Below are 10294 nucleotides of genomic sequence, written 5' to 3' on the forward strand. Positions count from 1 at the left end.
CCTTTTGAATCACTCTTGTGCTTGGATCTGAGTTCTTTGATTCACCCCCACAGCATTTACATAAACTAATCTATAATTCACCTATATTAATGTTTTCTCCCCCTTTATACTGTAAGGTCCGTGTGGGTGGGGAACGTTTCTTCCATCTCAGTTATACAGTATCCTCCCAAGCACTTAGTACAGTGTTCTGCACACAGTAGCACTCAAAGCCCTACTGAGAGTTCCCCTCCTCCAGGAGGCCTTCCCAGACTGAGCCCCCTCCTTTCTCTGCCCCTCTTCCCCCTCCCCATCCCCCCACCTTACCTCCTTCCCCTCCCCACAGCACCTGTATATATGTATATATGTTTGTACATATTTTTACTCTATTTATTTGACTTGTACATATTTACTATTCTATTTATTTTATTTTGTTAATGTGTTTTGTTTTGTTGTCTGTCTCCCCCTTCTAGACTGTGAGCCCACTGTTGGGTAGGGACTGTCTCTATATGTTACCATCTTGTACTTCCCAAGCGCTTAGTACAGTGCTCGGCATACAGTAAGCGCTCAATAAATACAATTAAGAAGAAGAAAGAAGCCTGCTGTTGGGTAGGGACCATCTCTATATGTTGCCAACTTGTACTTCCCAAGCGTTTAGTACAGTGCTCTGCACTCAGTAAGCACTTAATAAATATGATTGAATGAATGAATGAATGCATAAATGACTGATTGATTGAATCCCACAATGGACTTGACAACACACCCACACTCAAGGGTGATTTCCATTGGCAGTGGTATTTCTAATTTGTCTTATGCCATCGAGTTGTCTCCAACCCATGGCGACATCATGGACACATCTCTCCCAGAACGCCCCACCTCCATCTGCAGTCCTTCTGGTAGTCGATCCATGGAAGTTTCTTGGTAAAAATACGGAAGAGGTTTACCATTGCCTCCTTCTGTGCAATAAACTTGAGTATCCATCCTTGACTCTATGTTGCTGCTGCCCAGCAAAGATGGGTTTTGACTTGTAGCAGATTGCCCTCCATTCACTAGCCACTGCCCAAGCTAGGAATGGAATGGGTATGCCTCTACTTGACTCTCCCTCCCATAGTCAAGGCTGGTAGACTACTGGAAACTCTCCAGATGCGACCCTGAGAGGGGTGTCTCCAACTACAAAGGACAAACATGTATATATGTATGTGCATAAACACACATATACATGCAAACGTATCTGACAACTCCTTTGCTAACAATTGTTACCACTCTAAACATAAGTCTTAAAGAATCTCTGTTCCTCGTGGCCTCTATTATTGGAACTTGTATAAGTTTAATCTATGTGACTATAAGTCTATGTGGAAGTTGCATGGGTTTAGTCTATATTTTGTTGTTGTTCTCCAGCTTTGGGGAGCCAGTTAGTTTTATCCCTCAACCAATTAGTATCAAGAGCAACAAGGCAGCTTCTAGGCAAAGGGCCCAGGTTTCAAGGGCAGGGATAGTGTCTATCAACTCGATTGCATTTTCCTCTGGGCTCTAAGCTCACTGTGGGCAGGGAACTTTTCTGCTAATTTTTCTGTGTTGTGCTCTCCCAAGTGCGCAGTACAGTGCTTCTCAAATAGTAAGCACTCAATAAATACTGTTGATTCATTCTCTCCCAAGGGCTTAGTGCAGTGCAGCGTGATTGAGCAAGGAAATTTGGGACCTCACACTGCTCTAACAGTTGGAAATCTAATTTCCTCTAGACTTGCACACATGGAATGGGCGGTGAATAATGATGATGGTATTTAAGGGCTTACTATGTGCAAGGCACTGTACTAAGTCCTGGGATGGATACACTAGCCTGTGTAACCATCTAGACTGTGAGCCCACTGTTGGGTAGGGACCGTCTCTATATGTTGCCAACTTGTACTTCCCAAGTGCTTAGTACAGTGCTCTGCACACAGTAAGTTCTCAATAAATATGATTTAATGAATGAATACAAGCAAATCAGGTTGGACACAGTCCCTTTTCCCACGTGGGGCTCACTGTCTCAATCCTCACTTTACAGATGAGGCAACTGAGTCACAAAGAAGTGAAGTGACTTGCCCACGGTCACACAGCAGACAAGTGGCAGGGCAGGAATTGGAACCCATGACCTCGTGACTCTAAGGCCCATGCTGCATCCACTGTGCCACGCTGCTTCTTTATCTGGAACCATGAGAGGAGAACAACTGATGGTGAGTTCTGAGCTTGGTGAGCTTGGTCAGGAATGCAGAAGACTGAGCCAGGTTGAGTGGTTTGTCACAGGGCAGACACCCACTGAACCTTTGCTTTAGGAGAAGCAGCGTGGCTCAGTGTAAAGAGCCCGGGCTTTGGAGCCAGAGGTCATAGTTTCAAATCCTGGCTCCGCCAGTTGTCAGCTGTGTGACTTTGGGCAAGTCACTTAACTTCTCTGGGCCTCAGTTACCTCATCTGTAAAATGGGGATTGACTGTGAGCCCCCCGTGGGACAACCTGATTACACTGTAAACTCCCCAGCGCTTAGAACAGTGCTTTGCACATAGTAAGCACTTAATAAATGCTATTATTATTATTATTATTATTATTACTGCCTGATTGGCTGCTCATACTCACAGCTGACCCAGGAAGTAAAACAGCAGCAGGACTAGGGCCCAGCAGCTAAGCCTAATATGAGGATGGCAGGTTATGTGAGGAGACATATAATAATAATAATAATAATAATAATAATAATAATAATAATAATAATAATGGCATTTATTAAGCACTTACTATGTGCAAAGCACTGTTCTAAGCACTCGGGGGTTACAAGGTGATCAGGTTGTCCCATGGTGGGAGGCTCACAGTCTTCATCCCCATTTGACAGATGAGGGAACTGAGGCCCAGAGAAGTTAAGTGACTTGCCCAAAGTCACACAGCTGACAATTGGCAGAGCCGGGATTTGAACCCACGACCTCTGACTCCAAAGCCCAGGCTCTTTCCACTGAGCCACACTGCTCAGAGCGGGAGAGAGCGTGACATGAGAAGGTTACCCATGTGTGTCACAGATTGGAGACCACAACAGTTTTCAAGGCTTCAGTATTCAACAACGGTGAATCTCACAGATAAATGGGAATTCCCTAAGGTTGGGTCATGGCTTAACATGGTTTTTGGAGGCACCCAGAGATGAGAGAAATACTTTGTCAGTGACCAAAAGGGAAATGTTATTGGGGAAACGCAGATTAAACTAACCAATAAAAAGCCAAAAAAACACACACCCCAAAAAACAAAGAAACTTCGTCTTAGAGGCAGGACACTAAGGAAAAACTCTGTTCATCATTGAGGCCTGACTCGAGACTGTTGAGAAAGACAGGAAATAATGACGACTTTGAGCTTGATCACTCAGCCAACCAACTAACTGATCTTCCTATGGCTAAACCAGCCCTCGCCCTCACCCTCTCCTCATAAATCTGTATTATAGTTGAAATCGTTTGCTCTCATTTCTGCTCTACTTGACAACAAAAGCATATGCACTGGAGGGGCATTTTGCACCTGTCTACATGTTTTGTTGTCTGTCTCCCCCTTCTAGACTGTGAGCCCATTGTTGGATAGGGACCGTCTCTATATTTTGCCGACTTGTACTTCCCAAGCGCTTAGTACAGTGTTCTGCACACAGTAAGTGCTCAATAAATACAATTGAATTTAATACAGAAATATATCATTTAAATGTTTTGACATGAATGTTTAGTCATGACACCTTTTTAAAGCATCTTTCTATTGCTCAGCACAGGCAGGAATTACTGTCATTCAATTCAACAGTTCTAAGGCAGAAATTCACAAGCTATTTGTTCGTATAGAGCCTAACTGCCTTTATGAATGAAACCTCTGGACTCAGTTCTTTATTTCTGTGTTATTCAGTATTTATATGCCACCACCCTTGACCTAAATCACCAACTGGCTATTAAAATTGCATGTGCATGTTTAAGATAAGCACTATTATACATAACAGTAAATTGATTCTAAGATTTGATACTGCATTGCTTAAGGCTGTTTGGGTTTTTTTTGTTTATTTTGTTTTTATGGTATTTGTTACACACTTATTATTTGCCGGGCACTGTACTAAGCTCTGGGGTAGATATAAGCTGAGTGATCTCATTCTACAGATGAAGTAAATGAAGCACAGGGAAATGACTTGACCAGGATCACCCAGCTGCCAAGTGGCAGAACCAGGATTAATGAAAATATTTTCCTTAGTGAACTCTTTTCGGTCAAAAGGAATCCCAGCCATCAGTCTGTTGACTATGAATTTTTTGTCCTTGGTGTCTCTCCTGTACAGTTTTCTCACTGAGGCTGTTAGATGGGTAAATGCAGATTAAACTAACCAATAAAAAGCCCAAAAAAACCCACACACCCCCCAAAAAACAAAGAAACTTCATCTTAGAGGCAGGACACTAAGGAAAAACTCTTTTCATCATTGAGGCCTGACTCGAGACTGTTGAGAAAGACAGGAAATAATGACTTGAATTCTCACAGGTCCAGCATATTACTCCTTCCTTTTCAGTCAAAGCTTATTTCTCATTAACCACTATTACATCTGATAACATGTCTCTCAGTTTAAAGTCAGGTACTCTTTAAGGCTCCTATAGTTTTCTGCTTTACTCATCAGCTGTTGGTGATTTGTGCTTCAAATCAAGGTGAGAAAAAATAGAGATTGATCCAATTCTTTCTCCCAGTGTCTAAATCACCCTCTGGTGGAAATTTAAGAACTAAGAGAGGTGGGTTAGGCTTTTCAGGCCATGAGGCCATTCAGAAGTAGTGTGGTAATCTGAGAAGTAAGCCCCTTAAGAAAGCAGAAAATTAAGCTCCTCTCTTTCTCCCCAAATTCTTTTTGCCATATATTAAGGGATACGTATGGCTTCTTAGGTAAATTGCAAAATTATACTGCCTATGCTTTTCTGTACTAGTGTTTCAGCTAATAAAGCAGTCTATTGGGACATATTGAAACCTATCCAATATTCTCTTGTTTGTTAAATTGCCATTTGAGGTTTAAGAAACCAAATGAAGCATCTAGAGTTGGGCTAAGTATCTTCACATGTGAGGGGATAAGCACATCCATTACAAGAAAATACCTGTTTTTCCTGTAAGCCTCCCATTAATAGAAATAGATTTGAACCATGTACTTAAGTCTCCTTACCAAGGTGATTCTACAGATTACTACTGGGGTCCAAAGTAGGAAGCGAGCCTGCCATACTTTGGCTGCCACTCAGTCTCTTTGTTTTAAATTTCAAAACAAACGAAATCAAACTGCTTAGAAGCAGTCAAAAAGAGTCTGGTATTTATTGGACTACAGTGTGACTGCCATTCAATCTCTTTATTTTAAATTTAAAAACACAAAATCAACTGCTTAGAAGCAATAAAGAGTGATGTGGTGTCTATTGGACTGTGGTGTTAAATAAACTTGCCGAAATACGGTGGCATGAATCTTTTCATCCAGACACATTTCAGAGGCAATTAAAAATGACCTCTTCAGCATCTATCAGCAGAAAAGCACAGGATTTCAGATAGTTCAGTCAGTATTTAGTTCAATAGAACAGGTGAGAAAACAGGATTTAAGACTTTCAAAAGGGAATTTGTGGGAAGAGGACACCACCAAAGCAGGCTGGAATTCAAACACTGCTTTTGTTTATACCAAAGAGTCTGGCTGTTTTCTTCAATACGTGTAGATTATAAATAGAAAAAAAATACTACAAGCTCCCCATCTGCTACTTATTTGTTCCAGTAATTGGCTTGTTCACTCTAGTACAGTAACGCAGAAGAGAGGTTGATTGGTTTCTGAAAGAAAGAAAGAAGGGATTAAGGGGGTTCCTAGATCATAGCAGTGTTTGGGCCAGGTAGAGACCAAGTCTCCTGCCACACTCTACCCAAGCTTTTATTATTATTGATAATAGCAATGATAATGATGGTATTTGTTAAGCAATTACTATGTGCCAAGTGCCGTACTAAGCTCTGGGATGAATACCATCAAATCGGGTTAGACACAATTCATCTCTCACGTGGGGCTCACTGTCTAGATCCCCACGAGATCCCCACAGTGTTGGGTAGGGACTGTCTCTATATGTTGCCAATTTGTACTTCCCAAGCGCTTAGTACAGTGCTCTGCACATAGTAAGCGCTCAATAAATATGATTGATTGATTGATTAATTGATTAGGTCACCTTGTAACCTCCCCAGCACTTAGAACAGTGATTTGCAGATAGTAAGTGCTTAATAAATGCCTTTATTATTATTATTATTATCGGTGGATAGAGCATAAGTCTGGGAGTCAGAAGGACCTGGGTGTTAATCCCTACTCCACCTCTTGTTTGCTGTGAGAGCTTGAGCTGGTCACTTCGCTTCTCTGTGCCTCAGTTACCTCACCTGTAAAATGGGGATTAAGATAGTGACACAGAGACTTTGTCCAACTCAATTACCTTGTATTGGCTACAGTGCTTAACACATAGTAAGCACTTAACAAATACCATTATTATGATTTTTTTATTGACAAATTTTGAGAGAGATTTATAGTTAGAAGTCTAAGAACTAGAAGAGTTCTTCAACTGGAACCGGATTTCTCTTGAACATTTTCATTTCCATAAGTGGAAACAGCTGGGGACCTTTTTACATCAATGATAATGCATAATTAGATAGAAATTGCAACTGTAAAATGAAAAAAAGTCAAAATATAAAAACATGGTTTGTTCTCTACAGGAAGATCATATGATTTGTTTAATCACTAATGTCTGTAATATACATTTGCTAAAAAAGAAGACTCCCTAGGAGATCCAAGCTAAAGCCATTTAAAGAAAATGTTACAATGTATTCAAAAAGTCAGGAACTTTACTCATTTCCAGACTCCTAAAGATATCGCTCAGCACAAACACTTGCTATTCCTTCAGAAAATGAGATTGGGCGCATCCAATTTTAACAGCAGCAAATACCTTTCAAAATTGGAAAAATCTTTCAACACAGAGACATGCTTTATGAGTTCATTTTTATGACTAATACATTGTGCGGTACAGTAGATGTTAGGCTTATCTCCACATATACAGAAGTGGTCCTTTTGTTGCAAATATGTTCTGTTGCCTGTGAAGGGTGTCTTCTCATTATTGTTTTTTCCTCATCTTTCCTGTGCTTGCATCTCAGCTTCTCATTCTGTTAAAGTGGACTGGATACTCAATATTCTTTTCAGAACTAATTCTGTTCATTCCTTATCCATTCAGATATAGACTAAAGTCACACTATAGTAAAATGATTTTTTTCTCATGGTATAGCCATTACAAGATAACCTTAGTTAGACGTGAACAAACCTGGCTCCTAGACAATCTTCATTCACACCTAATCAGTCCTCTGAATAAGTATATTGTAGAATCGTGATCATAAACTCTCGAGTTCATTGAAAACCCAGGCAAGAGTTTATTCACTATGCTTTATCCAGAGCTCATTGTGGGCAGGGAATGTGTCTGTTTATTGTTATATCTTACTCTCCAAGCACTTAGTAAAGTGCTCTGCACACAGTAAAAACTCAAATATGATTGAATGAATGATTTAGCAATATCTCTCAACAACCTTGGTTATAGGGCAATCTCATGTCCTTAATTAACAAATGTTAAAACAACCCTACACCAACACAAGCAGCCAATTGAGAACCAACTATCACATTTGCCAATATCTCAAGACAGGGTAAGGGCTTCAGATGGGCCATCATTTGGGCTAGAGGGAATAAATCCTCCCACTATTGTCTCCCAGTGGGATCCAATTCGTATGAGGAAGCCAATAAGAATAATGGTGGTTTTATTAAGTTCATTCATTCACTCAATCTAATTTGAGACCCTACTGTGTGCAAAGCACTGTAATGAGTGCTTGGGAGAGTGCAGTATAAAACTAAACAGACACATTTCCTGCCCACCATGATCTCAGAGTCTAGAGATTGTGTTCCGACATACCAAGCACTTCGATAAGCTTTGGGATGATAATGACAATGATGGAGGCTCACATCAGGAAGTACAAAGGACCTGAGGCTTCAGAACTGAGAAGCTGACAGAAGAATTGACTATAATGATAAAGGATTGTATAGGACCACTCAAACTCTTCTACTGACAGCCATATACTTCCTCGGGAACACTGTATAGCAAGCAAGTAGAAAGGCAAGTGTACAAAACACTGCAGTTGCACATGCACTCTTTGCTACATTAGCCAACTACAGAGGTTTACTCACCTCCCCTGCCTTCCAATGCACGTTCCATTAGATGACCAAGACTGGCATACATTCCTGATAATCAAATTAGATGCTTTTCCTATTCATTCATTCATTTACTCATTCAATCATATATATTGAGCACTTACTGTGTGCAGAGCACTGTACTAAGCACTTGGGAAGTACAAGTGGGCAACATATAGAGACCGTCCCTACCCAACAATGGGCTCACAGACTAGAAGGGGGAGACAGACAACAAAACAAAACATATAGACAGGTGTCCAAATCGTAGAATTATGGCTATGTGCACATCATTAACAAAATAAATAGAATAGTAAATATGTACAAGTAGCATAAATAGAGTAATAAATCTGTACAAATATATACAAGTGTTGAGGGGAGGGGAAGGAGGTAGGGCTGGGGAGGATTGGAAGGAGGAGAGGAAAAAAGGGGCTCAGTCTGGGAAGGCCTCCTGGAGGAGGTGTCTTCTCAGTTTCCCTATCCCACAAGGACTCACAATCTGAGAGACAGTGTGAGCGGGTAGTGTACCCCCACCCCATTGTATATAAGAGAAGACTGAGACTTTTAGATATTATTTGACTTGCCTTACAACCCTTCTCCTTGTTTGTTTCCCCATTCAGCTCCATTTCCATCCATAGACTCCTATGGAAGATGGATAAAATCGCTGCTGAGCCACCACTGACATAGCACTGCATTCTACATTGACCCTCATCACTAACATCTTCCAAATATTCAATTCCTCCTTCAAAAGCTATCAGTGCTTTCACCGCCCAATTAAGACAGAAGAACAAGGAAGCAGGACTTCGGCATTTACGAAGGCATGTGAGTTCGATAAAAGATCAGTCATAATGGCATATGTTAGACCTTTAAAAAATTACAGAACCACGTTTTTTATATTTTTATAAAGAGCTTCTAAGCCAAAGTTCATCTGCAGAGCTACTTTATGGAAAATGATTTCATAGGGCTTTGAACCAGCTGGGGGAATAGTTATTAGGATAAACTATTAATGGGATGACCTCTATCAATAAGAGGCTTTGAGCTTTTTTTGAAACCTCACTGCCCTTTACCGGCTTGCCAGAAACTCCCTGGAGCACATTAGTGGTTTGGCACGTTGCATTGCAGGACGAAGGAATTTAATCATCAATGCCATTAATCCTTTTTGAACATGACAAGTAAAAAAAAAAATTGGAAACTCAGGACATCTTTCTTCTAAAACTATGCACCTACATATTAATAAATTCGTGCCATTTAATTCATTCATTCAATCGTATTTATTGAGTGCTTACTGTGTACACAGCACTGTACTAAGTGCTTGGGAAGTACAAATCGGCAACATAGAGAGACGGTCCCTGACCAACAACGGGCCCACAGTCTAGAAGGGGGAGACAGACAACAAAACAAAACAAGTAGGCAGGTGTGAATACCATCAGAAAAAATAGAGTTATGGCTATGTATACATCATTAATAAAATAAATATAATAAACACGTTCAAATGAAATAGAGTAATAAATATGTACAAATATATACAAGTGCTGTGGGGAGGGGAAGGAGGTAGGGCGGGGGAGATGATGGGGAGGGGAGGAGGAGGAGGAGAGGAAAAGTGGGGGTTCAGTCTGTGAAGACCTCCTGGAGGAGGTGAGTTCTCTGTAGGGCTTTGAAGGGAGGAAGAGAGCTAGTTTGGCGGATGTGTGGAAGGAGGGCATTCCAGGCCAGAGGAAGGATGTGGGCCTGGGTTCGACAACAGGACAGGTGAGAAAGAGGCCCAGTGAGGAGGTTAGCGGCAGAGGTGCGGAGTGTGTGGGCTGGGCTGGAGGAGAGAAGGGGGTGAGGTAGGAGGAGGTGAGGTGATGGAGAGCCTTGAAGCCAAGAGTGAGGAGTTTTTTCTTGATTCAAAGATTGACAGGCAACCACTGGAGATTTCTGAGGAGAGGATTGACATGCCCAGAGCCTTTCTGTACAAAGAGAATCCGGGCAGCAGAGTGACATGTAGACTGAAGCAGGGAGAGACAGAAGGATGGGAGATCAGAAAGGAGGCTGATGCAGTAATAAAGTCAGGATAGGATGAGAGACTGAACCTGCAAGGTAGCAATTT

General features: G+C 41.2%; 1 non-coding gene across 1 annotated transcript; it reads right to left on the minus strand.

Annotated features, from left to right (window-relative positions):
- Positions 1 to 999: 999 nt before the first annotated feature.
- Positions 1000 to 1137, minus strand: LOC119936025. Its single transcript, XR_005453619.1, has one exon. It is a non-coding gene; the product is annotated as a small nucleolar RNA SNORA7 (small nucleolar RNA).
- Positions 1138 to 10294: the final 9157 nt, after the last annotated feature.

This window comes from Tachyglossus aculeatus, chromosome 12 (assembly GCF_015852505.1).
Source record: "Tachyglossus aculeatus isolate mTacAcu1 chromosome 12, mTacAcu1.pri, whole genome shotgun sequence".
NCBI lineage: Eukaryota > Metazoa > Chordata > Mammalia > Monotremata > Tachyglossidae > Tachyglossus > Tachyglossus aculeatus.